The sequence below is a fragment of the Scleropages formosus genome, chromosome 17 (assembly GCF_900964775.1).
Source record: "Scleropages formosus chromosome 17, fSclFor1.1, whole genome shotgun sequence".
NCBI lineage: Eukaryota > Metazoa > Chordata > Actinopteri > Osteoglossiformes > Osteoglossidae > Scleropages > Scleropages formosus.
Window position 1 is genome coordinate 22,956,259 of NC_041822.1, and position 27,568 is coordinate 22,983,826.

General features: G+C 47.0%; 1 protein-coding gene and 1 non-coding gene across 3 annotated transcripts in view; one reads left to right on the forward strand and one right to left on the reverse strand.

Annotated features, from left to right (window-relative positions):
• Positions 1-27,568, forward strand: part of LOC108921867 (multiple epidermal growth factor-like domains protein 9) — a 105,223-nt gene that overhangs the window by 36,923 nt on the left and 40,732 nt on the right. The gene's annotated exons all lie outside the window — the stretch shown is intronic.
• On the reverse strand, positions 15,883-15,975 carry trnai-uau (transfer RNA isoleucine (anticodon UAU)). Its single transcript is given in 2 exon segments — positions 15,883-15,918; positions 15,938-15,975. It is a non-coding gene; the product is annotated as a tRNA-Ile (tRNA).

Genomic DNA, 27,568 nt, shown 5'->3' on the forward strand with positions numbered 1-27,568 from the left:
TCATAGTCGTTTATTTTAAGGTTTAACATTTAGATTTTGTTTTATTTTAATGCTTTAAACAAGAATAATGACCATCCTTATAGGGTTCACATACTTTCAAGCGGCAGTGTAAGCGTTGGTACCGTAACACTGTTCCTAACGCCGTCGGTCGCGTTGGAGAAAAGTGTCAGGTTGATGAATTTAAATGCTCTTAAAACCTCCACTTTCACTCTGGATTTTATGATGAGAATGTAAGTCCCTGATAGAATAATTTTTTTTTCCCAGGATCTTTGAATAACTGACCAGTTTCCGTTGTCTTAACCCCATCGGTATCTTGTGTGAAAATGAAAGCATAATTACAGACCCCGAAAGAAGCCTTTGCTCTACGGTGAGACGGGACCACACAGCATACTGGGGAATTTGCAATTTTTTTAAATTTAAAAAACAGAAAAAAAACAAAGAACTAAATAAAAGACATCCGACATAAATTTAAGGTAAATAATACTTCAAAATCACATTAAAAAACAAAAATTCCAAACTTCCAGGCGTTTCCTTAGAGACAGGCGGTCCCCGGATCACGAACGACTTCCGTTCCTAAGTCTGTTTGTAAGTCTGATTTGTATGTAAATCGGAACAGTTCGGTACGGTTCGTGTCTAACGTCAGTTAGTCAGATGTCATAATATATAGTGTACCTTTCTATGCAAAAGAAATTACAGAAATACTTCCGGACACGTTAAAACATCTTTAATATAACAATACAGTTATTATAACGATAAATGTTACTACAGTATTTATAACAGAGAGAGAGAGAGAGAGAGAGAGAGAGAGAGAGACATTTTTTCTTCGGCTTCTCCACCAGTCACGTTTGAGTTGATCCAACGTCCAACGTCTGTTTGTTTTCCCGGCCGTCCACGGTTGTAGACTCACACACACACCAAAGACTTCAGTCAATTGCCCCCCCCCTCCCCCCAACTCTACTCACCTCCGCTTTCTTCACTCATGCTGTTCTTCCTTCGTGGGGGGTCTCGCTGCACCTGAACCGGGTCCGAGTCCAGCAGCAGGGGTCTTTGGCATCGTAAAAACCCCCGGCGAGAACCAGGCCAAGGTCGCTGGAGCTCAGCATGGACTCGGACCGGACGCTCTATTGGCGGAACAGCACAGCGCGGGTTCGGAGCCCACAGCTCGGTCGGTTCTCAGGGCTGCAATTGGCAGTTTGGGTGTCGGGTCCAATCTGCGGGTTTATTTGCGCTTCAGTAAATCACCCGTTTGCAAACAGCAGGAAAATACGCCTATCCTGCATGCCCACACACACACACACACACACACACACACGCTTGGTGTTCTCTCATTAGTGTAATGTCCTGGGCCCCACTGCGTATAGATTACAAGCTCATCTCCCAATCCAATTTCGATTTTCAATTTAGTGTGTTTTATAGGCATGACAAATTGTACACGCGTGTATTAGCAAAGTGAGCAACTTGCGGAACAATGTTTTTAATGAGAAATAATAATAAATAATTAAATAAATAATAAATTATTTAAAAGAAAAAAAAAAAATTCTCTCTCTCCGCTCGCCTTTTCTCTATCTCTCGACCGAGGCCACAGGTGACTGTGTGCGTGGAGTGACTCCGCAGCGTCCCCTGCAGGCGGGCTGTGACCTGTGACGACGGCGATCGCGGTACCCGTCTGGCGGGACGTTGCAGCCGTTATCGTCTGTTGACAAAAAAGGCAGCGTGTGTTTATTGAAGGCGGGGTGGGGGGTGTCGCCAGCGACATGGTCACCGCAGTAAACACATGGTACATTCACAGTCACCGAGCTGGCTTCGCGCTGCTGGTTGGACCACGTGCCTTGTGGTTTCCCCTCATCTAGCAGCCGCAAGCGACGTGAACGGAGGAGTCTTAGACGCGAGGCTGGGGTGGGCTGGGGGGGGGGGGGTCATGTCCGGGTCGGGTCGGGGCGGAGCTCCGATCTACAGCGAAGAAGAAGCACTATTTCCTGTCCTGTAAAACATGACGAAGGAGACTTTACGGACCTGTTCGCAGCGGCCGGAGGGGGATGAAGAGGCTCGTTTTCTTCTCCACGTGAGGGGGCCAGCAGGTGGCGTAGCGGTTAGACCTGCTGCTTTCGGACCGAAAGGGCTCGGCTTCAAATCCCACCTTCTGCTGTAGTGCCCCCGTCAAGGGACTTACCCTGAATCGATACAGTAAATATTACCCAGCTGTATACATGGGTAAATCAGGGTAAGTAGCATAAGACTGCATTGCCTTGAAGACAAGGGTGAAATAAATAATAAATAAATGTTGAGCGGACGCTGTGCCCTCACCCTGGGGTCCCACTGTGCCACTGGCCTTCAAGGGGTTCAGCAGCGTCCGCGTGAACCGGAGCGCCCCCTTTTTAAAGAACCGCTTGTGAACGACGCGGAGCCTGATGATTAATGTGCCTCTCGCTCGGGCGCGATCCGCTCCTGCCGCCGCCCGTCTCTGCCGGAGCGCTCGCGTCTCTTTGATCCGCTCCCTGATGCGATTATCTGGAGGCCGGGGCGACGAGCGAGGACGGCGCCGCTAATTGCAGCCGACCCAAAAAAGCCCCCCCCCCCCCCCCCCCACGTTCTGGTGGCTGGGCCTTGGTGCAGGAAGTCGAGAGCCACCTTTTCCCCATCTTCCCACTATCCACCCCCTCTGTGTAACAATTATATGTTTCATAATTAAATTTTAATAATATTTATATAATAGACATTTATTATTATTAGTAGTAGTAATGAATAATAAAAATATAATAATAGGGAGAGCTGGTAGCAGAGACGTTAGAGCTGCTTCCTTCGGACCCGAAGGTCGCAGGTTTGAATCTTGCATCCGACTGCAGTACCCTTGAGCAAGGTACTTACCCAAAAAAATTGCTTCAGTAAAATTACCCAGCTGTATAAATGGATAAATAGTTGTATGTAGATTAAAATTGTAAGTCGCTATGGAGAAAAGCATCAGCCAAATGAATAAATGTAATATATTTTTTGTAATTATATTTTTCATCACGCCGATGCAGGCACCTCTCCGAAACATATCTGTCCAGTTACGAAAATTACGATTATTTCGGTAAGCTTGCGTGTGCTCTCCCACTCTTCTTTGTCTTCTTTGTATATTCATGGGGGTTCTGAGGACTCAAAACCTTAATTAGATTTTAACCCTAAGTTGAGCACAGCGTCTCTTCTGTCAGTAGGTAATTCTTACTATACCAGTTGAAGGTAAGGGGGGGGGTGTGTGGTGGCACAGCGGTGCAGCGGTCTTGGCTGAGTCCTGCTTTCTGGCGGGTCTGGGGTTCAAATCCTGCTCGGGCTGCCTTGCGATGGACTGGCATCCCATCCTGGGTGTGTGTGTGTGGTTCAAGGTAACTTCCTTGATTGAAGGTTCTGGAGCAGGGATGCAAACCAGGCACTTTCAGATTCTAATGTCTGAACCACTGCGCCACCTGCTGCCCCACAATATTAGTAGATGTATCAGTCTGAGTGATTAAGGAATAAAAAAATAATGTTCCTTTTTTGGGCAAATTCCAAATGCGGAACCACAAAGTGCCTCTGTGGTGGAGCTCTGGGAGTCAGACGGACGCACGCTCGGTTCGTCTGCACGGAACAGCCCAAAACCCAAAAGAACCTTGTACCTCTGGCTCGGGTCACGTCTGGCTAAATTATGACCGGCTTGGGTCGAGTCCGGACTCGGATTTCCTGCTCGAACCTCACATGTGGAGATGTCTGACGCGGGACTGTTTCTAGGACGTCGTAACAAAAACATCTGTTCCAAAATATCATGTTTCTCCTTTGGTTCCTGCCAACGTGTGTGCGTGTGTGTTTTGCCTCTGGATTTGTGAGTTGTCTGGCTGGTCGATCTGACTTTTCTCATCAACCTGTTCCTTTTACGATAGCCGTTCATCAGCCTGAGCCGGAGCCCCGGGGAGAAATGTTGAACGCGTACAGAAGGTCCAAAGTACATCGGTGGCCTCACTGTTTTGTGTCCTTCTGCTATTTTCTAGTCTCTGACACGGAAAATGCAACTGTCAGATTTTTCCACCTTCCTCAGCATCGCCAAAGCGTAATTTCACTCACAAAGTCCGCCGCGGCTCGATGGGACATTTCAGCGCTTCGTCGCCCGTGGCCTCATCTGTTCATCCAGGAGGAGTCCGGGTAACGTCGTCCAGCAGCCCTGTTGGATCGAACTGAAGGTCCAACGTGGCGTTCGTTTCGGCAGGTAGCGTCGTGGTTAGAATCCACCTTTGGACTCAAAGGACTTGGGTTTGAATCACATCTCCTGCCGTAGAACCCTTGGTCAAGGTATTTACCCTGGATTGATACAGTGAAAATTACTGTGCTATTTATAAATATAAAACATGAACAAATGAAAATATATCTATATATAATATAAAATATAAATAAGTAGATATACAGTATATGTACAAAATGTATGTGTGTATATATAAAATAAATCACTGTCAGTCACTCTTGAGAAAAGTGTCAGCCCAGTAGTGTAAATAATTTCTGGATTCCGTGAATGTGAAGATTATCGGTTTAACGTTGTTCCTTCGGCTCAGCGAACGTGACTTTGAAAGCGGCAGCAGCCGAGCTGCGTTCTGCCGTCTGCATTTTCCTTTTTCTCCTTTCCGCCGCCTGACGACGGAGAGCCGAGTCCAATGAATGACGTTACCGGTGCAGATGAGTGAAGTTCTCAAGTGCTCAGCTGGAGTGAAAGACTCAAGTGTTGGACTGAACTCATTTTTTTCTCTGCAATTATAAACACACACACACACACACACACACACACACACACACACACACACATCACACGCTGGCTGGAACCGCTTGTCCCAAGTGGGGTCGCGGCAAGCCGGAGCCTAACCCGGCAATTATAATTACTCTTATTACATTATCACTTACTTATTATTATATTCTCATTTATTATGCTTCAGCTTTATATTAACTTTTCTCTGCTATTATTGTTATTTTTATTGTTCACCATATGGTGTTCATCTCTGTGTGCTTTTCATTCGTGTCCTGTGTTACGGCCTTCTCTAGAAGTTTCTGGAACAGAGTGTTTCGGCTACTGGTGGAATTCCGATTAATTGGGACTGGGTGTTGAAGACGACCTTGGAAGTTCTTTGTTTCTGGTATAAGGAGATAAGACAGGTTGAGCAACGTAGGAGGACACAGTTGAGACGTGTGTGTGTGTGTGTGTGTGTGTGTGTGTGTGTGTGCGTGCGCATCTGAGACGGAGAACATCTGGTGAGAACTGTAACAAACCAACTTTTTCAGCTTTATTGTACCTTGTTATTGTAACCTTCACCGTAGCTGGAACGGTAAAAAACATCCGTTCCAATAGAAGGTACTGGAAGCTCTTGGTCCCCAGACAACCAATTTGGACATTTCTGCTCCACCGAAACCCTCTGTTTTGTGCTGAAGGTCCAGGCACGCCCCCACACGGGGTGTCTTGAAGGAGGAGGAGGTCTGAAGAAGAGGAGGTGTTACCTGCCGCTCCTGGACACGACCCCCCCCCCACCCCCACCCCCACTGTCACCAGGACCGTGGTGTCAGAGCATCTTTCCAGGAACATAAATCTTTCTCCGAACGGCTGTTAGTGAGAAGGCCGCGCAAAATCCGTCACGCTGACGTGTGCCGATAATTCGCGCGAAGCGGGTGGCCTTCCGCAGCGTTCGTAGACAGGGACGTCGAGGACGGTTCCTTGCGGGGGGGACAGCGACACGGGGAAGTTTGGCAGGACGTTTGTTTGTCCTTCCACGGTGTTTCCCGTCAAAACGTTTGTGAAGAAAGACCAGGACCTCGCCTTCCTCTGGCAGGTGGCCGTGTCGACGTGGTGTCTGCGGCATCAGGTCGCAAAAATCACACCGTGAAGTCGCATTGCTTTGTCCACAAGCGCTTGTCTCAAGCGGGGTCGCGGTGAGCCGGAGCCTAACCCGGCAACACGGGGTGCAGGGCCGAGGGGGGGAGGGGACGCACCCGGGATGGGACGCCAGTCCGTCGCAAGGCACCCCAAGCAGGGCACCCCGAAGTTGAACCTGATCGATAAGAAGAGGGGAAAAATTAAATTGGGCCGAAGACGTGGATTTGGACGTGGGAAACGGTTTCTGAGGGACCGTAGCAGAGCATCCGGCGAAGATGAGGCTGTAAGAGTGAGTAGCTGGTGAAGAACGGGGGCCTGTGATGACTGAACGGAATGGGAGGGATCGGTGTTCCACCATCTGGAAACCCAGTCTCTTGGAGATGTGGCATAGTGTAAATCACGGTAGCCAGAAGTTTGTGGTTAAATATGAACAGAACAGCTTATCCATTATTAGTAGTGGTTGTCCAGTGCAGGGTGATGGTGATCCAGAGTGTATCCTGGAAGCGGGAGGGTGACCCTGGATGGGACGCCGATCCTGCACAGGGCAACCGCATACACACACACACACACACACACAACGGGCAATTTACAGTCACCAGTCCTCCTGAAACACGTTGGATTGTAGGAGGAAACCAGAGCACCCAGAGGAAACCCATACGAACATAACGAGAACATGCAAACTTCATACACGCTGAGCTGGATTTGAACCCACAACCCAGCAGCTGGGAGACACCAGCGCTACCCGCTGTTCCGCGATGCTGCGCCATCCCACAAATATAGCTAATTTATTACGTGTGTCCTGATGTGTCCTGACCTTTTTTCTGGCATCGAAGAGCCACCTGGGAGCACCGCTGCTGGGGGGGGGGCACAGATCCGCGCTCTTCGGCCCCACAAAGCGCCCAGCCGAATGTCAGCGCGATTTCTGTTGCTTTCGTGTGCAGCGTGGCGTGCCGTCGCGTCCCGCACGCTCCACCGGTCAGTCTGCGGGTCATTTCCCGGTCTGGCGCTTGATGGACATGCACACAGCCCTGACGGCGTTTGTCATTTTTGCCCCCTTTGTTGGAGCTGAATGGGAGGGGGTGGAGGGAGGGGCGGTGGGAGTGGGGGAGACCGAGCCAAGGGCCCCGAACCCATAATTCACCGGCTCCGCCTGTCCCCTCTGGCCTTGTGCCACTTGTCCCGATGTCATAGTGGAGGTGACACATTTAAAGCCCTAGAGCACCAGTGATGCGACGTGCCGGCGTATGGTCTCTCACACACACACACACACACACACACACACACACTGCCCCATTGTGTCTGTCCATGACAGCCTGGATGCGTCTTGTCACCGTGTGGCATTGATGCGTCGACTAGACGGGGGCCGGTGGCCGACCGGGTCGTGCAGCCGCTGTCGGGGGGGGAACGGAGACAGCTGCACGCCCTTGTGATATATATTAGACGCTGCGTCATAAATAACGGCACAGATTGGCACAGCTTCTTTCACGGCACGCCGTCACATCCTGTCCTTTGTGCTGGAGCGCTCCTGGATGAGCGGCGCTCTCTCGCTTCGCCTATTGAAGGAGAATCAAAGGCAGGGAAGCAGATCCGCCTGCGATGAGTCGGCGTTTCACATCCGTTCGCCGCCAACTCCCTTTAATGGCAATCATCATGTTTTTGTGTGAATTCATCCTGAAATGCTTATGAACTTACTTATTGGGAGTCCAAAGGTACTTATTTAGCATCTTTTCAACCAGGGCCATTATATTTATTTCTTTATCACACACTTTTCTCCAAAGCAACTTCCAGTGAACTTTGTGTAGTGTTATCAGCCCACACACCTTATTCACCGTGGTGACTTACACTGCTAGATACACTACTTACACTGGGTCACTCATCCACATGTCAGTGGAACACACTCTCTGTCACTCACACACTATGGGGGAACCTGAACAGCATGTCTTTGGAGTGTGGGAGGAAACCAGAGCACCCAAAGACTTCCACTGCTAGATACACTACTTACAATGGGTCACTCATCCATACATCAGTGGAACACACACTCTCTCTCTGTCACTCACACACTATGGGTGAACCTGAATGGCATGTCTTTGGAGTGTGGGAGGAAACCAGAGCACCCAGAGGAAACCCACGCAGACAAGGGAAGAGCATGCAAACTCCACACAGGCTGAGTGGGGAATCGAACCCATGTCCTCTCACACCACCCAGGCTCTGTGAGACAGCAGCGCTACTCGCTATGGGACTGCGCAGCCCAACATTGCAGCGTGAGGGTTCGTACACCGAGCTAGATAAATTGATTTACCCATCAGCTATTTCATTTTTACTGTATCAGTTTAGAGGAAGTACTTTGATCAAGGGTACTACAACAGGAGGTGGGGTTCAAACCCATCTCCTTAGAGCACAACGCGAGTGCTCTGACCACTGTGCCACGTGCTCTTTGTCCGGATTGGCTCGATTGGTTTAGCGGTCTGTGACGGGACTAGTGAGGTATCTGCTGCCCTGGGCCTTCGTGGTTAACCTAGTAACCGACCGGTGGGGGGTCTTTGAAAAAGCAGCTCCCCGTCTGCTCGGAGAAGATAACTTCATGAGCGGAGCTCTATCGGGGAGGGGGCGATTAGAAGTGTTTATGCGAGGCGTATTTTTGAAACGGTGAATTGCGACGGCCTTCATTGTTGTGCTTGGATCTCGGCACGGCGAGTGACATCTCAGTTATTACAGTATTTTTTTTTATTCCCGTCATTTTCCCCCGAAGCACTTTGATCGCCGCAGGGAGTACAGTGTGCTGAGGATGCCCCTGGCGACGGTTCACTGGGGGGCCGGGATTGTCGGTCGGGGGGCGGAGGGGCACTTGCAGGAATACTAAAGTCAATACTCTGGGCTGCCCAGAGGGAAATGGGTTCCAGGTGCTCAGCTGGAGCAGAAAGTGTGGAGGGGGTTACTGTGTGCGTTCCTCCCTCTTATATTACATTTGCTCATTTGGCCGACTCCTCTCTCCAAAGCAGCTTCCGCTGTTCAGCTGCTTACTGTGATTTACCCATTGATAGAGTGCGGTAATTTTTGCTTCATCGGTTCAAGGTTAACACCTTGCTTTTCGGGGACTGCAGCAGGAAGTGGGATTGAAACCCCGTCCTTCAAGTGCAAGGAAACATCTGTAATTGCTGGAGCAGTATTACAAGGGGAAGAACTTATCATTTTTCATATAGATAGATAGATAGATAGATAGATGGATGTGCGCCCAGGCTTGGCATCTCCATATGTGGCAATGGAGAGAAAAGAGCAGGAAGTGGTTCGTTCAGCAGCGTGTTCACAATTTCTGGTCCATGGTGACAGTTCAGAGTTGACCACAGGGCACATGCTGTCCAAAAGACTCTTCCCTTTAATCTTTCGCCAAAGTGATTTAAATAACTTACACCGATTTACCCGTTTTACTGAGCGTTGGTCAGGAGTACTGCAGCAGAAGAGTGATTGAAACCCAGGTGACTGCACCAGCTGTTCCCCCCTTCATTGACAGTGGGCTCTTCGCTGGGGCTCCACAGTGAGGACATTGGCTTTGAACCTGAGGTTTGCTGGTCGATTCCCAGCGGAGACCCTGCCGTGGAACCCTCGAATGAAGAATCCAGCTCTAAAACGAAGCAAAAAGAGAAGTGCTGTGACTAGAAGCCTTGGTTTAGCAACTCGATAATAATAGTATAAATACCCGTCCGTCGCAGCTCTGATGTAAAATTTATGAATAAATAAAAAATGAAGCTGCTCATCAAAAGTTTCTTTATTTGTTTAGTCAATTCTTTACCGCGTTTCCAATATCTGTTCCCAGTCTGCAGCTGCATACGATCAAATCCGTTGTTCTCACGGCTCGCGTACGCCGACACGTTCGTCTCCGAGGCTCACGTCGGCCTGTTAGCGCTCCGTTCTCGGCGTTTTGCAAGTCTTTCCCGGGAAGCAGAACGACATTCCGCGCTCTGTTTAAGGGCGGCAAACCCGGTCCCGTTAAATATTTACACTCCGGCCAAACAAAGAGAAGACGAGTATATCCAGACGGCCTGTCTGTTCCGACGCCATTAAGGTGGACTTGGAGCACCGGAATAGACCATTACTATCAAAATCCCTGACTGTTCCTTTAATTGCAGCGCTAACATGAAATATAGCTTAATAATGTGGGAAATGGAGGTGCGGTCATGTAGGAGAAGGTTTACGAGGGATATCTGGGTCTGAAAACAGCTCTTTATACATGTAGAAGTAAGTGAGTGCTGGTGCATTGTGGGAAAGTGAACTTGGAGGGAAAAGGGCAAAGCGAATCCTCGTCTGTGAATGTCCACTCCGAGGGGCTTCATCACCTCGGGGTCTCTGAGTATAAGGAAATTATGGGTGTGTCTGGCTGAAATAAAGAGGAGAAAAGGAATCTTGGAGCACTAACCGTAATTCAGTCCAACGTTTCATTGAATCATTTTATATGGAAGAGGGCTGACGCGAAAGGGAGGTAAATTCGGGTTCGGTGCCGCAATTTGACGTGACGTCAGCTACGGAATGCCGAGATTTCACTGCAGGCTTTCAGATCTCCTTGTGGACGGAGAGCCCTGGGACCCGCTGCGGACGGGAGATTATTCAAATGGTGTAATTAACAAGTAGGACGCAGCGCTGATGCAACGACGGCCCACAGCTTCGTGCAGAAGGGCCCTCGGTTCTGCAGAAACGGCCTTCGTCGGGTAGGATGGAGGAAGTCGCAGGGTGGATGAACCTTCCTCATTTGCTGATTTGCATACTGACCTCGGTGCAGAGCCGACAGCCGTTTGCCTCTCATTCCGAACCGCGACCTCTCGCTCGCCCCGCTGTGCACCGTGAGTCTCTTTCTCTTTTTGGGCTTCTCGTTCACTAGTCTCTGTTTGACATCTTTATCCAAAGTGACTTTAAATAAAATAATGTGACTAAATAGTCAACTTTGCCCGATTTACCCATTTACTTGTTTAGCAGGGACTTCTCTTCAAAGCTGTTTGCAGTGTTAAGCTTCCTACAGTTATTTACCCGTATTTGCATTTATTTAGCTGATACCTTTCTCCAAAGCACCTTACAGTGTTAAAGTTACATGCTTACAACGATTTAGCCATTCATACAGGTGGGTAACTTTTTTTTTTTTTTCCTTTCACTGGAGCAATGTAGGCTAAGTACTTTGCTCAAGGGTGCTACAGCCAGAGGTGGAGCTCAAACCTGTGATCTTTGGAGCCACAGCCAGTAGTTCCAACCACTATGCTACTGGCTGTCCATATAACCCCTGGCTAGTTTTACTGGTGAAATTTAAGGTTGGTACTTTGTTCAAGGACACTGTAGCAGTAGGTGGCATTTCAGTCTGCAGCCTTTGGATCCAAAAGCAGCAGCTATGAAAGCCACACTACCATCTGCCCATGTAATTTACATTGATTTACCTGTTTATTTGCTTAGCAGACACTTTTCTTCAGAAGAAACTTGCATGACATCATGATCAATGGTGATTTACAGTCTTGGATATACTATGGTAAACTCCCTACACTTATTCATCCATCTACACAGCGGAGCAGTGTAACACACACACACACTACAGGCAAGTTAATCACCAGTTCACCTGAAACATGTCATTGGACTGTGAGAGGAAACCAGAGCACCTGGAGGAAACCGGACATGGACACAGAGGACATGCATTGTCCACATAGACTGAGCTACACTCAAACCCCCTGTCCAGAATATTTGTGGCACCAGTGCTACCTGCTGTTCCGTGATGCTGCCCTTACGCATGAGGGCAGCGGGAGATGTGGCAATTAAATCTGATGTGTTATCTAAAGGTCATCAGTTTGAGTCCCACCTCCTTCTGCGGCACCCTTGATCACGGCTCTTTCTCCGAGCTTAAACTGCGAAAATGATTATCAGCTGCACGAAAAGGAAAAAACACGGTAAACTGATTGATTGTCCAACACTCCAAATCACCTTGGACAAAAGTGCCGGATAAAATACCGGTTAATATAACGATGATAAATTAAAATGATTGCTTGCTTAATGCTGCTTTTGAAATAGCGTCTGGGATTTGTAGCCTACATGAACGCACTTTAATTGTCCTAAATGTGTTCATCTGAACGGAGGCGATGCTTAAATTATGCAAATGTGATCGGCTCTGTTTCCGACAAGCTCCTCTCACGTGACCTCTGCTAATTGGGCCGTATTTCTGGCGCGCGCAGAACCACGAAGGCGCCGCTGCTGTTACAAACGACTCCCGGGGTACAAAGCAAGGCTTCGTCGCTTCTGCGCGGTCGACGTCCGGCGAAACGCTCCCAGGCCTGCGTGGTGACCGGGTTCGACGAGACCGGTTCCGGTCTTATGTTCCCTGTGAGGTGTCCTCTCTGACAGCCTGTCCTTGTGCGCCGGTCCTTATTTTCCCTGTCCAACCTGTCCCGTACAGCAGGGTGTGTGACAACAGGAGCCACTGCCTTACTCTCGAAGGAGCCAGGTTTGAATCCCACCTCCCATTTAGTCCGGTCCAAGCTCCTGTAAACGGAACCTTGTTTTTTAAAAATGAGGTGTTTTGAGAAAATTACCTGTAGTTTTTACAGGGGTCCGAATGAATGGTTCCTCACCTTACAGACACAGCCGGAAACTGAGTCCCGACTCGTTTTGTTAATAATTCATAAGTCGTTTCAACCACAAAGTCGTACCGCTGGTAGAGCGGTAGTTACATTTGGACCCGGAAGGTTGCAGGTTCAAATCCCACTTCCAGCTATAGTATCCTTGAGCAACGTACTTACCCTAAATTGCCCCAGTAAATTTACTCTGCTGTCCAAATTGGTAAATAATAACTTTTCTCCTGTTTGGAGAAGAGCGTCAGATAAATTAAATGTAATGAATAAAAGCTCAATAACACAGACATCCCTCAATTTTAATAAAACTTTTGTTCTGTAAAGAACCTTTAACATCATTTTAATAAATAAAAATTCATTGTAAGGTTTGAATTATAATTTTTATTAGAGTTAATAATAATATATTTTTTATTTAAACTGAGTTACAGTAACGCTAAATTAAAATGACTCAAAATAGAATTACGTCGTCTTTTCTGTCCTGACTTCCATCCTGACAGATTCGTCCCATAAACGTGTGCAACGTTTATTATACCGTTTTGTGCGGCAAACGTTCAGGAACGTCAAGACGAGGAGCTGTAAACACTGTGGGAGGGAGTTGAAGTAAAAGGCGGTCCTACACTCCTGTTTTACTGCCAGCTCACTGTGGAGGTCAAAAAACACGGTTTGGTGCCTTAGTGGTTCCAGCTGCTGCCCTGCAATCAAAAGACCCGGGTTTTAATCCCACCCCCTGCTGTAGTACCCTTGAGCAAGGCACTCGCCGTGACCCGATACTGTAAAAACTACCTTGCTGTATAAATAGGTAAATCATTGTAAGAAGCTTGGTATATACACCTGACGTTGTTAAGTTACTTACACTGATTTACCTGTTTTACTGAGCATTGGTCAGGACTCCTGCAGCAGAACAGTGATTCAGATTCAAAAGGGATGAGCCAAATGAGTAAAAGTGTAAAATATCCATATATTAAAGAAGAAATTCGTAACTCATCACTGTATACGGACACCACTTTCCTCACAAGGTCGACGAGTTTGTGGCACCGGTGCTACCTGCTGTGCCGCGACGACGCTCGATTATGACGGTGGAGGGGGAGTCTCGGCCGTATTAGACGCCGTACACCCTTCCGCAGCGCACAACGCTCCTGTGGCGCCTGTGATTATTTTTTGGCGTCCCGGGTGCGAATCGCGGTAATTGGGTGGACTCGGTGCTCTCGGGCGGGCTGACCACCCCAGGCTTTATCTCTCGTCGCAGCCAGCATCCTGCTCGGGGATCAGACTCTCCGGCAGCGGCCTAATGTGTTCTCCGCGCACGGGTGCGACCCCAGCGCTAAGCACGCAGCCGTTGCCATGGCAGTATCTAAGGGTTAAACCCCCCTGTAACACTGACCCAGTTTTTTTTTTGTTGTTTTTTAACCCCCCTTGCACAGCCTTGCTCGTCCCGCGTTCGGCCTGAGCTCCCCGACTGTCACCGCCTGCAGCACAATGAAACATTCATGAACCGTCGCTCGCCAGTATTGACTCTGTCTGCGAGGAAACGCGGTAAAGTCGTTTTGCTTGTTTTAAAAAAAAAAAAAAAAAAAAAAAAAACGCTGAGTAAAGACGGGCCCTGATAATTTGTTCAAATTTGCATATATTACACACACGAGTTAATTTATTACGCATTTGATTGTGATAAATTAGTCACGCTCCAGTGTCCGATGGCAGGGAATGTAGGGGTGAGCAGTGCCTGTTTTGGAGGGGACACACACACACACACACACACACACACCCCCCCCCCCACCCCCCCCGACCAGCAGTAGGTCTACTGCATATGACAGGTGACAATGTGAGCTATGGACTGGTCTCTGTTTCAGTCATCATGTGGAATTCATTTACACATAAACACACAGAAACACACACACACTGTCCTGTGTCATTAGTAAACTCGTCTTTATTTACTTTTTTATTCATCTGATGCGTTGTAGAAAGCCAACTTCAGTTACTATTAATCACCAATTTCATAAGGTAATTTTTACTGTATCGGTTCAGGGTAAGTTCCTTCGTTAAGGGTACTAGAGTGGGAGGTGGGCTTCGAACCTGGGCTCTAAAAACCACGCTTTTCGGTTGCTTCTGTTGTTGTAGGGGAGGAGGGACATTATTTACCCTGTAAGTGGCTCCCAAGTGAGTGCTAGTGCCACCCCCCCAACCCCCAACCCCCCACTGCTTCCTTAACTAAAACCAAGAACGCTTCAGGGCTTCAGACCCAAGAGGAATCAGGACCCGGGTTCCAGCCTCCATCCGTTCTGCCATTCAAAACCTTTTTTTGCCGAGGAGTGCAGGAAGAGTAGAGTATCTGGGTTCGGCCCCCCCCCCCCAGAGCCCTATCCATACAGCGGCTGATCTCCGCCTGGTAATTCTCTTAATAAAAGCCCGGTGGGGCATTTGTGGCCAAGTGTGTCGAGCGTTGCCACACGGACACCCAGGTGTGTCGGACCAGGGAGGGACACGTTTGCTGCCCTCGCAATCACATTTACATGGTTTTACTGCACCACTGAGGGGTTTAAGGAATGCAGAACCGAACTGTCCATTGAAATATTTTTGCGGCGCAGGGGATGCATTCCATAGAGTCGTCGAGCTGCCGGACCTCAGTCCTCTAACCCTCTGGTCAGGTTCAAGTCCCTCCCTTCCTCCGGCACAAAGAAGTTATTCACAGGGCCGTTCCAGAAGTTCTGGACGTTTCCCATCCGAACCAGGCACCTCCCCCTCCCCGTTGGACGGGGGCGATCGGCTCTGAAGAGAGTCAACGTGACCGTTACCGTCGCCCTCAAACCCGGAGCATCTCCGGAGGCGGAGGGAAGTCGAACCTCCAACAGTATCCCCTCCCACCCTGATCCATCAGTGTGGGCATCTTGCGGAGGCCATTGTTCCGTCCCGAAGAAAAGGCTTTTCATCAGCCGGGTCAGAAGATACCTCTTCGTAACGTGGTCTTTTTCCCGCTTCTCCTGCCAGCTCATTGGATGGAATCCAACATTTACATGCATAAGAATTTCTCTATTTTCTCAGAAAGTGGAAGCATTAAGAAACTTATTCTTAAACATTCATCTGACACTCTCTTCTACCAGGACTTACAGGGTTAAGTTACTTAGAGTTATTTACCTGTTTATACAGCTGGGTAATTTTACTGGCGCAATCTAGGGTGAGTACCTTGCTCAAGGGTACTACAGCTAGAAGGGGGAATTGAACCTGTGACTTTTGGGGCCAAAGACAGTGACACTAATCACTACACTATCAGCTACCTGTAGAAAGTAGAACAAACACAACTCTCTTCGAAGTGCATCATGGGGGCTTGACTCATTTATTTAGTCAGTGCTCTATTCCCAAGGAACTTACGCTGATTTACTCAGGTGGGCCATTTTTACTGCAATAACTGAAGGTAGCCGTCCTCTTAAAATTTCATGCTCCAGGTGAGGTTCGAACTCACAACCTCGGCATCCCTCGCTGAGTACTGCTGTATAAGTACCGCGCGCTAACCTATTGCGCCACTGGAGCTGGTGGGAACAGGTGAAGATGTAGAAGCTCCCATTCCTCTTAATTCCCAAGTGTAGCGTTTCCAGTCGACATTGTATCACACTTCTGACACCACTACAGCGACCGAGCTGAGGACGGCCCGTGGCGCAAATGGAGTCTGATTCTCCTGCAAGCCAACATCCCAGACCACATCACTACATCATTTTTTACATCACAGGGACAACTCTCACAATTTTGTCATTCAGCGTAAACACCTTGAACAAGGGTAGTACAACAGGAGGTGGGATTTGAACCTCGGTAGAAGGTAGTAGCGCCAGCCACTACAGTACCTCTCGTTGGACCCTCACTGTTTTCTTGGCTATGTAGAAGAGGTCGAGTGCAGGCAATCCAAGGTGCATCAAGCCCAGACAACTGCATCCCTCACATCGGGGTAAAGGGTGACCGGAAGGTTGTCGGATCAGTTCCCATCTGAATTTCTCCAGTAAACCGTGCAGCTGGAAATGTAAACATATGAGTCACTTTGAAAGCTTCTCTTGCATAATAAATGTATTATTTATTTGTAAATCATAATAACAAAGATGACAGGCAAGTTGCCAGGGCTGCGCTGATTTCCAGCCACCCGCACACACCCACACGCGCGCATGCGCCGAGCTGGGGGACTGGGCGAGGGTTCACGTCCCAGCAACGACTCCTCTCCGCCAGCAGAAAGGCTCCGTCTGTTTGGGGTAGAAGGGGATTACCCCTCTGCCAGCCTCCGAGATTAGCATTAACGCAACAACCTTCCCGGCAGGCCCCCTGGGTTTGCGCATGCCGCCACCGCCCTTTTCAACTTTGTGTGCGTCTCCCTCTCCTCACGCAGCAGAGGAGGGTGGGCAGACGTTGGAGTGCTGGGGGGGGGGGATCCGGCTATACCAGCGGACGGAAGACCAAAGCAGACTCAGACAATGGGTTTGCATTTTAACTGGGCGGCACGGAGTCACTGCGCCTGGGTGGTGCGAGAGGACATGGGTTCGATCCCCATTCAGTCTCTGTGGAGTTCGCATGTTCTCTCTGTGGGTTTCCTCTGGGTGCTCTGGTTTCCTCCCACACTCCAAAGGCATGCTGTTCAGGTTCCCCCATAGTGTATGAGTGAGGGAGAGAGAGTGTGTGTGTGTTCCACTGATGTATGGATGAATGACCCAGTGTAAGTAGTGTATCTAGCAGTGTAAGTCACTGCGGTGAATAAGGTGTGTGGGCTGATAACACTGCATAGAGTTCACTGGAAATCTCTTTGGAGAAAAGCGTCTGCTAAATAAATAAACGTAAATGTAAACTTGACGCATTCCGTCATCACCTGCACCCGACCCCTCCTCTCAGGAAACTAAGAAAGACTTCCTGCTTGAGGTGGACTATTGTTCTCCGTCACAGTGTCCGCCACGCTCAGCCCAAGGGCGTCCGTCCACTTGTGGCCATTTATAATGTCACGCTTGACCATCCTTGGTCCGTTTTGCTCCGTCAACAAGGCCGCGAAACCCATCCCGTGATGGAAGGGCGAGGGGCCGACGGCATGAGTGCGGGTCGGCTCGCTTGCGCATGAATATTTCATAGATGGCCTGCGTGAAATGGGATTTGGCTATTTTATTATTCAAATGGTATTCGTGCCGCGTAAAAAGCACGCCGGGGAGGCGTCGGCCGTTTTGCACAGAAAACCCCGAATCGGAGAGGAGGGTTACGGGGAGAAGAAGGACGGGGTGTCTGGACCTGACGGGAAATTTGTTCTTCACCTGCTGCAATTAGCAGCCATCGTCTGTTGTGAGAGTGTGCTCTAAAGGAGATGAACGCGCAGCAGCCCCAGCCGTAATGGATTGTCTCCCTGCTGTGGACACGATGATTGTCCTTAGTTACCATCATATACAGGCTGGACGTCTCCCAGTCACAACCACAACATGTGTTCTGGGTCACCGTGCTAATAAACTGCTGTAAAAATACCTCGTTTTTTTAATATATTTACTGAATTCCTCAATGTTGTCATTGTGTTTCCATGGCGACAGTTTTTCAATTTTTTTTTTTTTTTTATTGCAAACCTGGTAACGCCGTTTGTGACGCTGATGCTAACTTTAAGTGTGAGACAAAAGTCCTACGGCTGGAAGAGTCTGAATTTCTCTTACTAAACGACAAAGCGGGTTAACAGGGAAGTGTCGCTTTGCAAAACGCCCCCCACCCCCAATCTTGCTTCCCCAGCCGCTCCCTTCCCGGCAAGATGATCCAAGGGCTTGGTTCCAAGCTGGGGGGGGGGGGACAGGGAATCCGGCTTGTGAGATGCTTGTTGTTACACCCCTTTCAGATGTGCGAAATGGATCAAAGCGAAGTGGGGGCTGCTGGGGGGGGGGGTCATGTGATGGGAAGACAAGTTCAAGGAGTAAAGCAAATGAGACGTAGGCTGCGGAACCTGTCAACTGCCATACCTGGAGGTGGTGGGGGTGGCTCTCACTTCTCCTCTGCTTTGATCTGGATAGGGAACCCCTCATCGGCTGGCGTGACCTCACTGCCCCGAACAACCCGCTCGCCTGCCCCGCAACAGACCTTCCCAATCACATCCCTTACTCAGGTGCTCATTACCTGCCAGAGAGCTGTCATTTCCTGGACCCTGGTGTTTGGGAAGTCCGAAAGGAGTGCGGCTCGGCCTGCGGGGGATTAGCGGTTCGGAACTGGACAGGTGACCAGAAGGTAGCAGGATCATGACCCGGTGGGCATTTTGCTGTCTTATTCACTGAAGTAATGATTCTACTACCGGTATTGGTGGTATTTAAATATTTTTATGCATCCGCACTTGTATATCGACGGGTCGTTGATATTAACCTCCTTTTATCTCATAGCTTTGTTCAAAGCAAGTGAAACTGGTAGATAATCAGCTTTACATGTGTCTATTTATTTAGTTACCTGGGTATTTTTACTGTATCAGTTCACAATAAGTACCTTCATCAAAGTACCACAGCAAGCATTCAAACGCAGCTCCTCCAAATGTAAGACTGGGAGTCACTAAAGAGTGACTTTAAATACTACGCCACATCCTGTTTACTGTAATGAACATTCATATTCTTTCTTTCGTTCTTACTGGCTCTTCTTCAAATCTTCTTCCGTAGTAGCAATAGTAGTAGTACTACGAATTTTTTTTTTTTTTTTTTTTTTTTTTTTTTGATCTATCCGGAGTGACTTACATTCATGCAAATTACATGTCAGCATTCCTCTGGAGAATCTGCCGGGGCTCAAATGTGTCGACTTTGGTTTATTTTTATCAAGGCTTCCTTTTCCTCCGACTGCAATAATCCCGGTTAAATAGATTGCTTCCCTAATTCTGGATTATGCAGCAGACTTCAGATTTGGAAAAGCTTTGAGGGTGGGAGTTACTGCTTCAGAGGACCCCCGCAGTAAATCCTTCATGTCTGCTCAGACACACAAAGACGGTGCCATCACTGATGCACGTCCTCTCTTTACTGTCTCTCCATTCTTTTGTCATGAAAGGGAGAGATTCCAATCTCATCCTTTGAGAAGCATCTGGAATATACACTTACATTACGTTTGCATTTATTCATTTAGCAGACGCTTTTGTCCAAAGCGACGTACATCTCAGCAAAAGTACAATTTATGCATTGCGTTGAGAGAAGGAGACACAGCTGCAGACATGAAAGTCTCAAGCAAACCTAGTTTGTTCCCCACCGCTTGCTGCACCGAGGTTCATCGTTCAAGTAGGTGCGTAAGACGCAGACAAATCCCGATACCCACACCGATTTTTTTTTTTATTAAATATTAAAAAATATTATACCTCTAAAAAATATATACCTCTGTTCATTTACTGTTCCGTGCCATCAAGCCCCTGCCCCACAGGCAGGTGAGCTGTTTTATTTGCAATGCAAATTGGGGTAGGTATTACAGGCTGGCTAGATCGCGGGACACTCCGCTTCTGGGTAGGGATCTGAGGCTTAATTCGATATAATTGTGGAAAACACGTTGCAGCAGTACCACACCGTGTCTTTCGGTGGCCTAATAACACGTTCCAGCGGTCAAAGCAAAGCATACAAAGTTCCATCATTTCTCCGTATGATCCAAGTCCAAGTCTAGTGATCCAGCACACGCGCGCAGAGTTAGAGGAAGTCGTACGCCTGTGCTCATTGCTGCTTTGTTTTTCCCGCCTTGTGTGTTTCTTTCTCAGGCTGTTCATTACAATGTGGAAACGGCAAGGTTGAGTGAATCGAGAGTCATCTCTTCTGAAAGCTATTTCTCTTTTGACTGTATACATTTAGTGTGAGTCATAATTCAATCTCCGCTATGAGTGTTATTTAAAATTTAGACACTTCATACAGATTTTACTATTTTCGTTACCTCTTGTACCAAGGAATGCTGTTATCGCAAATTTGTTCATAGCACACATGCACACAGTAAGCAAGGTTATTTGTGCACTCATAGAGCATTCTTTTACACATTTATTTTTTCCTTGTTTTCTGCGTTTTTAATAAAAGATAGTGGACGAAAAGTTATTGCAATCTTACTGGTCACTTGTGAGAGCTACAGAAACATCTCTCACTATGACCTCCGTTACCTGATCACTTCATGCTCCATGGCCGTCTGCTGCCGATCACCTACAGGGGGTGCTATTCAAGACGCTGCCCCTACAGAGACATGGGGAATATGTATCTGCACTCTCACGCATGAGTATTGGCCTTATGATTTACTGACTCTATTTACCCTTTAACCGCTGCGAACAGTGTAAGTGATTGTATTCCCAGCATGCTTTGGGATTGTAAGAACTGTATCTCCAATCATCTTCTTTCACAGGTCTAGCATAGCAATAATACTCCCGGGGGTGGGGGCTCAGAGAAGCCCAGCAGTAAATCAACTTGGTGAATCAGAAGGATTATTCCTTCCTTTTTTACCTCTGCAGTTACCCTCCTTGGAACAAGAATTTGCTTATGAATACTCTTGGACTGGTGGATTATTGGCTCTTTTAAGGTGCCCTTGGAAGCATGAAGGCTCCCGATACAGTATAGTAGTCACTGGGACAGTTTCTCGATCAATGATCCTATGTGGGTTTTAGTAAGCGGCGGGGTGTATTTCACAGATGAAAAAAGAAACTAATTCGAAGCGGTTTTTGGAGTCCCCTTCATTTAGCTTTGAACGTCAACATTGATGTCAAGTTTCCAGCCCATCAGCCTCTGTACTCTGCCTCCAGATGAAGCCTTTGAAAGCTGTCAGCCTACAAATTCTGCTGTTTTCTGTGTTTCATTGCGGAAGCAGCTGGGACAGCATGAGTTCTTAGTCCTTCCATTTGGGTTCCATGCAGCGCCGGCACGTATACCCAACCTGCCGTGTTTGCAGTAGCCAGTTCCTAATCGCATCTCATTGCATCCAGCCAATGAACTTCCAGATTTTACATGGCGGTGCTGGTTGAGTCACCTGCCTGCGTCATGCTCACATCAGGGCTTGCTTTCACACTCGCAGTTGAAATAATAGGATTCGCTTTTAATTTGGTTGTAGACTTCCTATGAACTGTTTCTGGACACGGTATAGCGGTTCTGGCCCGTATCCCACATCCTCATTTTGTTTTCCTTTTTCTTTTGAAGTGGTGAGCTGGGCCTCAGGCTGTGCCCGTGTGGGTGTTTTCTCATTCCTTCTCATTTCCTCTTTTTCCTGATTGGAGCGCTTTGCTAAGTCTCCTCCCAGCTCCCACTCAGTTGTGCACATACGTATCTATGAGACAGACGATCTTCTTTCGTCCCTTACAAGCAGTGCTGAATTAGTCTTCAATACTCTATGTTCGAGATGATGGTTGGAGGTATATTTTTGGTGGGTATGCATGACAAATGGTTCAGCCTCATGATTATTGCAGATTTTTGGTGACACAGTGGCAATCTGGTGGGCTGGCTTCACCTGTATTTTTACTTAATGTAAATGCTGATAATTATCTGGAAATGGATACCCGCAAGCTTGGGAGTCATTAGACCTAAAAGGCTGGATTAGTCACTTTGCTTACTTTGTTGAGAGCTTCACACTGATTTTCAGAATCCCTGCAAATGTCTCTGAGCAATTGCTTCTCAGAGTGGACCAGAGTAATGCGAGCATTTGATCTGAAAGTCCTGAAGGATGACTCTTTCTTGTTGTTCTTTAAACAACACTTCAACAGTTGAGCTATTTTGGATGGAATGAGTGAGTGCAGTGAATGCTGTAATTTGCCTGGTTGAAGAGGGCTGAGGTGGACATCATTTTGTGGTGTTTCCCAGGCATGGGTTGATGGTTAGAATGATGCTATGAGATGCATCTCTCCTTGGGCCTCTTCAGTGTATCTGTGCAAAAACACAGATGTCTACATGCCCTCAGCCACCCGGGGGCAACAGGACTAGCCAAGACACTACCTAGGGTAACAAAGAGAAATTCCCAATAAAATCACAGCAAGCCAATAAATAATTCACTCTAATGCTCCTGCAGCCTCCCAGATACCATGGAGAAAGTGACACAGATTCACTTAATTAGTGTATTTTTTCCATTTTTGTTTGCACCCTAATATCCACTCTTTTCAGTAGGACTCAGCACTACTTTAAAATCAATGCAGGACTTTTTGGATGTCATGATTTCAGAATAACGCACCTTACATTTAACAAAAATAGAGGTTTTAATAGGGGGGTATGGTGGTGGTGGTGCAGCAGGGTTGGCCGGGTCCCGCTCTCTGGTGGGTCTAGAGCTCGAGTCCTGCTTAGGGTGCCTTGCGGCAGACTGGGGTCCCATCCCGGGTGTGTGTCCCCCAGCCCTGCGCTCTGTGTTTCCAGGTTAGGTTTCGCCTTGCCTTGGAACAAGCAGTTTCAGACCGTGTGTGTATGTTTCAATATACATGAGTTTCTTAAAATCACATGAACTCAAATGTTTACAGTGCTTGACTCCCCACCTCCAAATCTCAAGTTTTGCTTTGCTTTCAGGCTTATTTGTGATTGCATTGCTCTTGTTTTTGAATGAATTAGTTTGTCAACATGTCATTCAAGCAAAGGTGTGCTGGACATTTGCTGAACGTCAGTTTCCTTTCCCTTATTAACTTTGATGTTGTTATTTGGTATCATTTTATGTGTTTATATTACCATTCTTATTACTGTATTGTACAGACGTGTCACTTAACGACGGGCATACGTTCTGAGAAATGCGTCATTAGGTGATTTTGTCGTTGTTGGAGCATCATAGAGTGTACTTATACACACCTAGATGGTATAGCCTTGATCATAGAGTGTACTTATACACACCTAGATGGTATAGCCTCGATCATAGAGTGTACTTATACAAACCTAGATGGTATAGCCTTGATGCAGTCAAGGGACGCAGTAGACACAAGAATTATGATGCTGCTGCCGGCGTAACACAGCATACCGTTTTACAGTAAACTGTACCGTACATTATGAGTAACACGTTCTGCTACGACATTACAACAGCTCTAGTCGATAAGAATTTTTCAGGTACATTATAATCTTATGGGAACACCATCGTATATGCAATCCGTCAGTAAGCAAAACATCGTTAAGCGGCACATGACAGTATTTATTCTTGGTGTTTTTTTCTGTGTTCTATTAAGGTTCAACAATATATACATGACATAAATCAGGCACACATGGGGCTGCTTACATGTTCACAGAACACATCTTTGGCATTAGCCATTACTTGTGATGGAAACTTGAGAGCTAACTGCATGTATTTATAGGATATAACTGCATTGTGCTGCAGCTGTGGCAGATGTTGAACACAATCAGAACTCGCGGTTCAGAACCACTGTGACCTATGACCCTGTGATAGTGTCAACCTAGGCCTTTGAAAAGCTTTTTGGAAGAGGTGTCCAACCAGATTATTCCCACCTCCCTTTAGAGAAGATTGTGGTCTGTCAACACCTCATGTGTTTTAAATGGGGTGTTATGTGCATAAATTGTTGTACGTAACAGAGGTGTTGGACTCATTCATATAGCTGTCATTAGATCAAGAAAGAAATGGGATGAAAGATATGGGTTTCGATCATGTAGGCCTCATGTGTCATAGTGCTTCTCAAGAGAGCTCGGATCCTACAACTTTCTTGCCCAAAAAGGAAATCCAAAGTCATTGCTTCGGAAGTATTTTCCATTACACAAACCATTCATGGGGTATAAAAATATGTATGGTACAAGTATGCAGGTATGGATTCCACTGTCCACTTTTGTTTCAGCACTCATCCATTCTGATAACGATATATGTGTGTGTGTTGAATGTATGACGCTGTACAGTGAATTGTTCACCAGTTAGTGTTTGGCATTCACATCTTGTTTGTGTGCCTGACCCATCTTTCTCTTAATAATACTCAGCAATACTACCGTTGTAGGTATAACCCCCCCTCACTTTCTTTGTGGCACCCTCCGCTGGCACTGGGTCAGATCCTGTCCTGAGTCAAGTGTGTGGTTTCTTAGTTTATCGTAATGGAAAAGGATCAAAGACCAAACTAATATTTGCATGCGCTGAAGCGGTGATTCCACGGTGCGCTCTGATGAACCGAGCAGCTGTGTTTGGGCAATGAAAAATTTCACATTTACAGTGCGATCTACGCTCAGGTGTCTCACCCCGGCTTTTCAATGGGATGCCTTGCGGATGAGCGATAAGGCCGCTGTTGCGACATTTCGACCTGGTGGCACGCCTCTGATGATCAGAATAAGGATGGAAGCCGGAACTGTAGCATCTAGGAACTCTCTGGATTTTCTCAGAAGAATTGGCCCTTCTTTGCTGGTATACTCTTTTAACACTAGAGCATCATCTGCACAGAGTACCCCGTGACCCCCCATGTCTGCTCTGCCGTTGTTTGTATATTAGCCATCCCATCTGGCATGAGATAATGAACCAAAACCCCTGACTGACAGGAGGTGTGAAAATGGTTATCCACCATACGTTTCTGCTGTAAAGCTACGAGTCATGGCAGTATTAAACACAGGTCAGTTACGAGGGGCAGCAGGTCTCGGTGTTTGGAGCTTCCACCTTGTACTCAAAGGACCCAGGTTTGAATACCCCTTTCTGCTGTAGTACCCTCGAGCAAGGTGCTCCACTGAAAATTTACCAGAGGTATAAATGGGCAGATCACGGGACAGCCGGTAGCATAGTGGTTAGCGCTGCTACCTTTGGCTCCAGAAGTTGCAGGTTTGATCTCTGGCTCTAGTACCCTTGAGCAAGATACTTTCCCTATAGTGCTCCAGTAAAATTGCCCAGCTGTATAAATGAGTAAATAATTGTAACCCTAACACTGTAAGTCACTTTGGATAAAAGGTGTGAGCTAAATCAGTAATTGTAATTGGAGTGCACTGGACAACACGCTGTCCCATATAAAGTCGGTCTTTGGTGGACTCTTGTTAAGAACCATCGAGTCGACGTCAACTTGCCGAATACAGGCGTAGTCCTTCCAGAAAGTTCTGTCCTCTTGCGCTTGAACGGGGTGCATCCGCTGTCGACTTTTGATGAATAATACATTGCTTTTTTTAAAAAAAATCCGAGTTCATAGAATTCGAAGGCTCACTGGTATTGTCACATGCGAGCTGAAAACAGCTGGATCTCAGAGTCTTCTCCTTCGGTCTTTCTCCCGAACGTCTGAGTAGCAGAGCATGCCAATGAAAAACAGAGCAATCCCTCCAGTCTTTCCGTTTGATCTGAGCACAGACGACGGCACATAACAGAGCCCCGCGCTGTTGACGTAACACAGCCAAATCGACACGCAGCGCTGTCATGTTATTGCTTTACTTATGCAGCTCGCGCGTCCGCCGCTCTTGATTTAACAGCCGGCATCTTCGTCTCATCCCGTCTTGCGCAAACCGCTGTTGGGATGTTGCAGAGCAGGTCGACATCGTGTCGTTTTTTTTTTAAATTTCATCAGCTCTCGGTTGTCGTGCAGCAGATTCCAATTCTGACCTGGTATCAACTTTTTTTTAGGATTCTCAAAAATTTTCGCTCACACTTCGAATTGTCGAAATCGGACATATGCGAGTGTCTAGATGGCAAGGTGGTGACTCTTGCACGCTAGGAGATTTCGACTAAGACGACTCGAGAGTTAAAGGAGAAATGATATTAAACTGCGAATTCATTACCAAAGTTATCCAATTATTTCTGCCAACTGCCTACTGAAATTTACTGAAAACAAGTGAGCTAAAAGAATACAGTTCCTCCCGCGCTTGCTTTTTCAATGTACTGTAATCCACGCATTTATTTAATCCAGTCTTCATCCGTAACGCAAGTAGCAGTAAAGCTAACAGGGTATTTGGATCTTGACAGACAGCTTCAAAGGAGAATCTCAAGGGAGTTTGTAATACTACTGCGTTGTGTCATCCGTTTTGATTCTGTGCCAGAAACCAGAAATCTGTGTAGTGATTTATATACTGGATCTGCGACATGAGGCCGGGCCGCTGTGGTTCTCGATTTTTCAATCCAGCAGGTTTTGGAGATGTTATACAACTGAAACTGATACAATACACTATTCTAAGTGGCCATCTGCTGTAAGTTTGATCCTTTACTGCATATTGGATCTTTGGCAGACTCTTGTAGATAAGTGCTTGAGTCGACGTCAACTCTTGTTGACCACATACACAGAGTACTTCCGGAATGTTCTGTGTTCTACTTGAGTCCATAGGGTTTAAAGCTCCACCTTATTGCTGGTGCTCTTTTTCTTTTTCCCCCAACTTTTTCAAGCAATACTATATTTTCAAGAGAATCCAATCTTCTTACAGTGTGTAAAGTATGATGACCCCAGTCTCATTGTTTACGTTTTCGATGAGAGTTCTGGTTTGGTTTGACTGAAAACTGAAAGCGTAGAAAGAAAGATATTAAATTGCCTCTATCAGGTCAGTAAGTTTAGTGTAGTGGTTCATTGCCTAGCTGGAAAAAATCATCCAGGAGTTGATCTTCCAGGGTTCTAGTTGAATAGCTGTAAGGCAGTTGGTGATACTTACTATGTAACCAGATATATATATAAAAAAAAAAAAATAAATTGATCTAAAATTGATACAAGTTGTTTCAAAATCTATTTTCATGCTGAGTAATAGTAAAAATAAATGACTGCAAGCAGAGGCATAAAGATTACCTACTGAGGTACACTGGGCTATGTGATGGGATGCTTTATTAAGAAAAGAAATTAATGCTGATGTCAGCAAATTCTCGATCGGCTCTGCTCCATCTTGTTCCGTTTGAACCTAACAAAGTCACTCTTTGGAGAATGTCATGATCATGCATGATCAAGCACAAAAAATTGAAAGAAAAAGTTTTGGCAGCAAGAATATAGCCAGAGATTGAAAGCGGATGTTTCTAAATGTTTGCCAGGAGACTGCTTGGGAGCCATGTAATTGCAATTTGAACAGACAGCATGCTTTATATCCACACTTGGGTTTGTCACACACTCGCCCAAAACAAACCTCTCCGTAGTTGTTGCTGCTCCACCCCAGCACTGTTTATATATACATTTGTGGGAAAAAGTTTGCGAAACCTTTGGAATTATCTGGATTTCTGCATTAACAAACACAAACATTTTGCATGTCCGTATCTTTACTGAACAAATTACTTTAACAGTCAACGTCACTGATGGGAAAAAGTATGTCAGCCTCTAGGATAATAT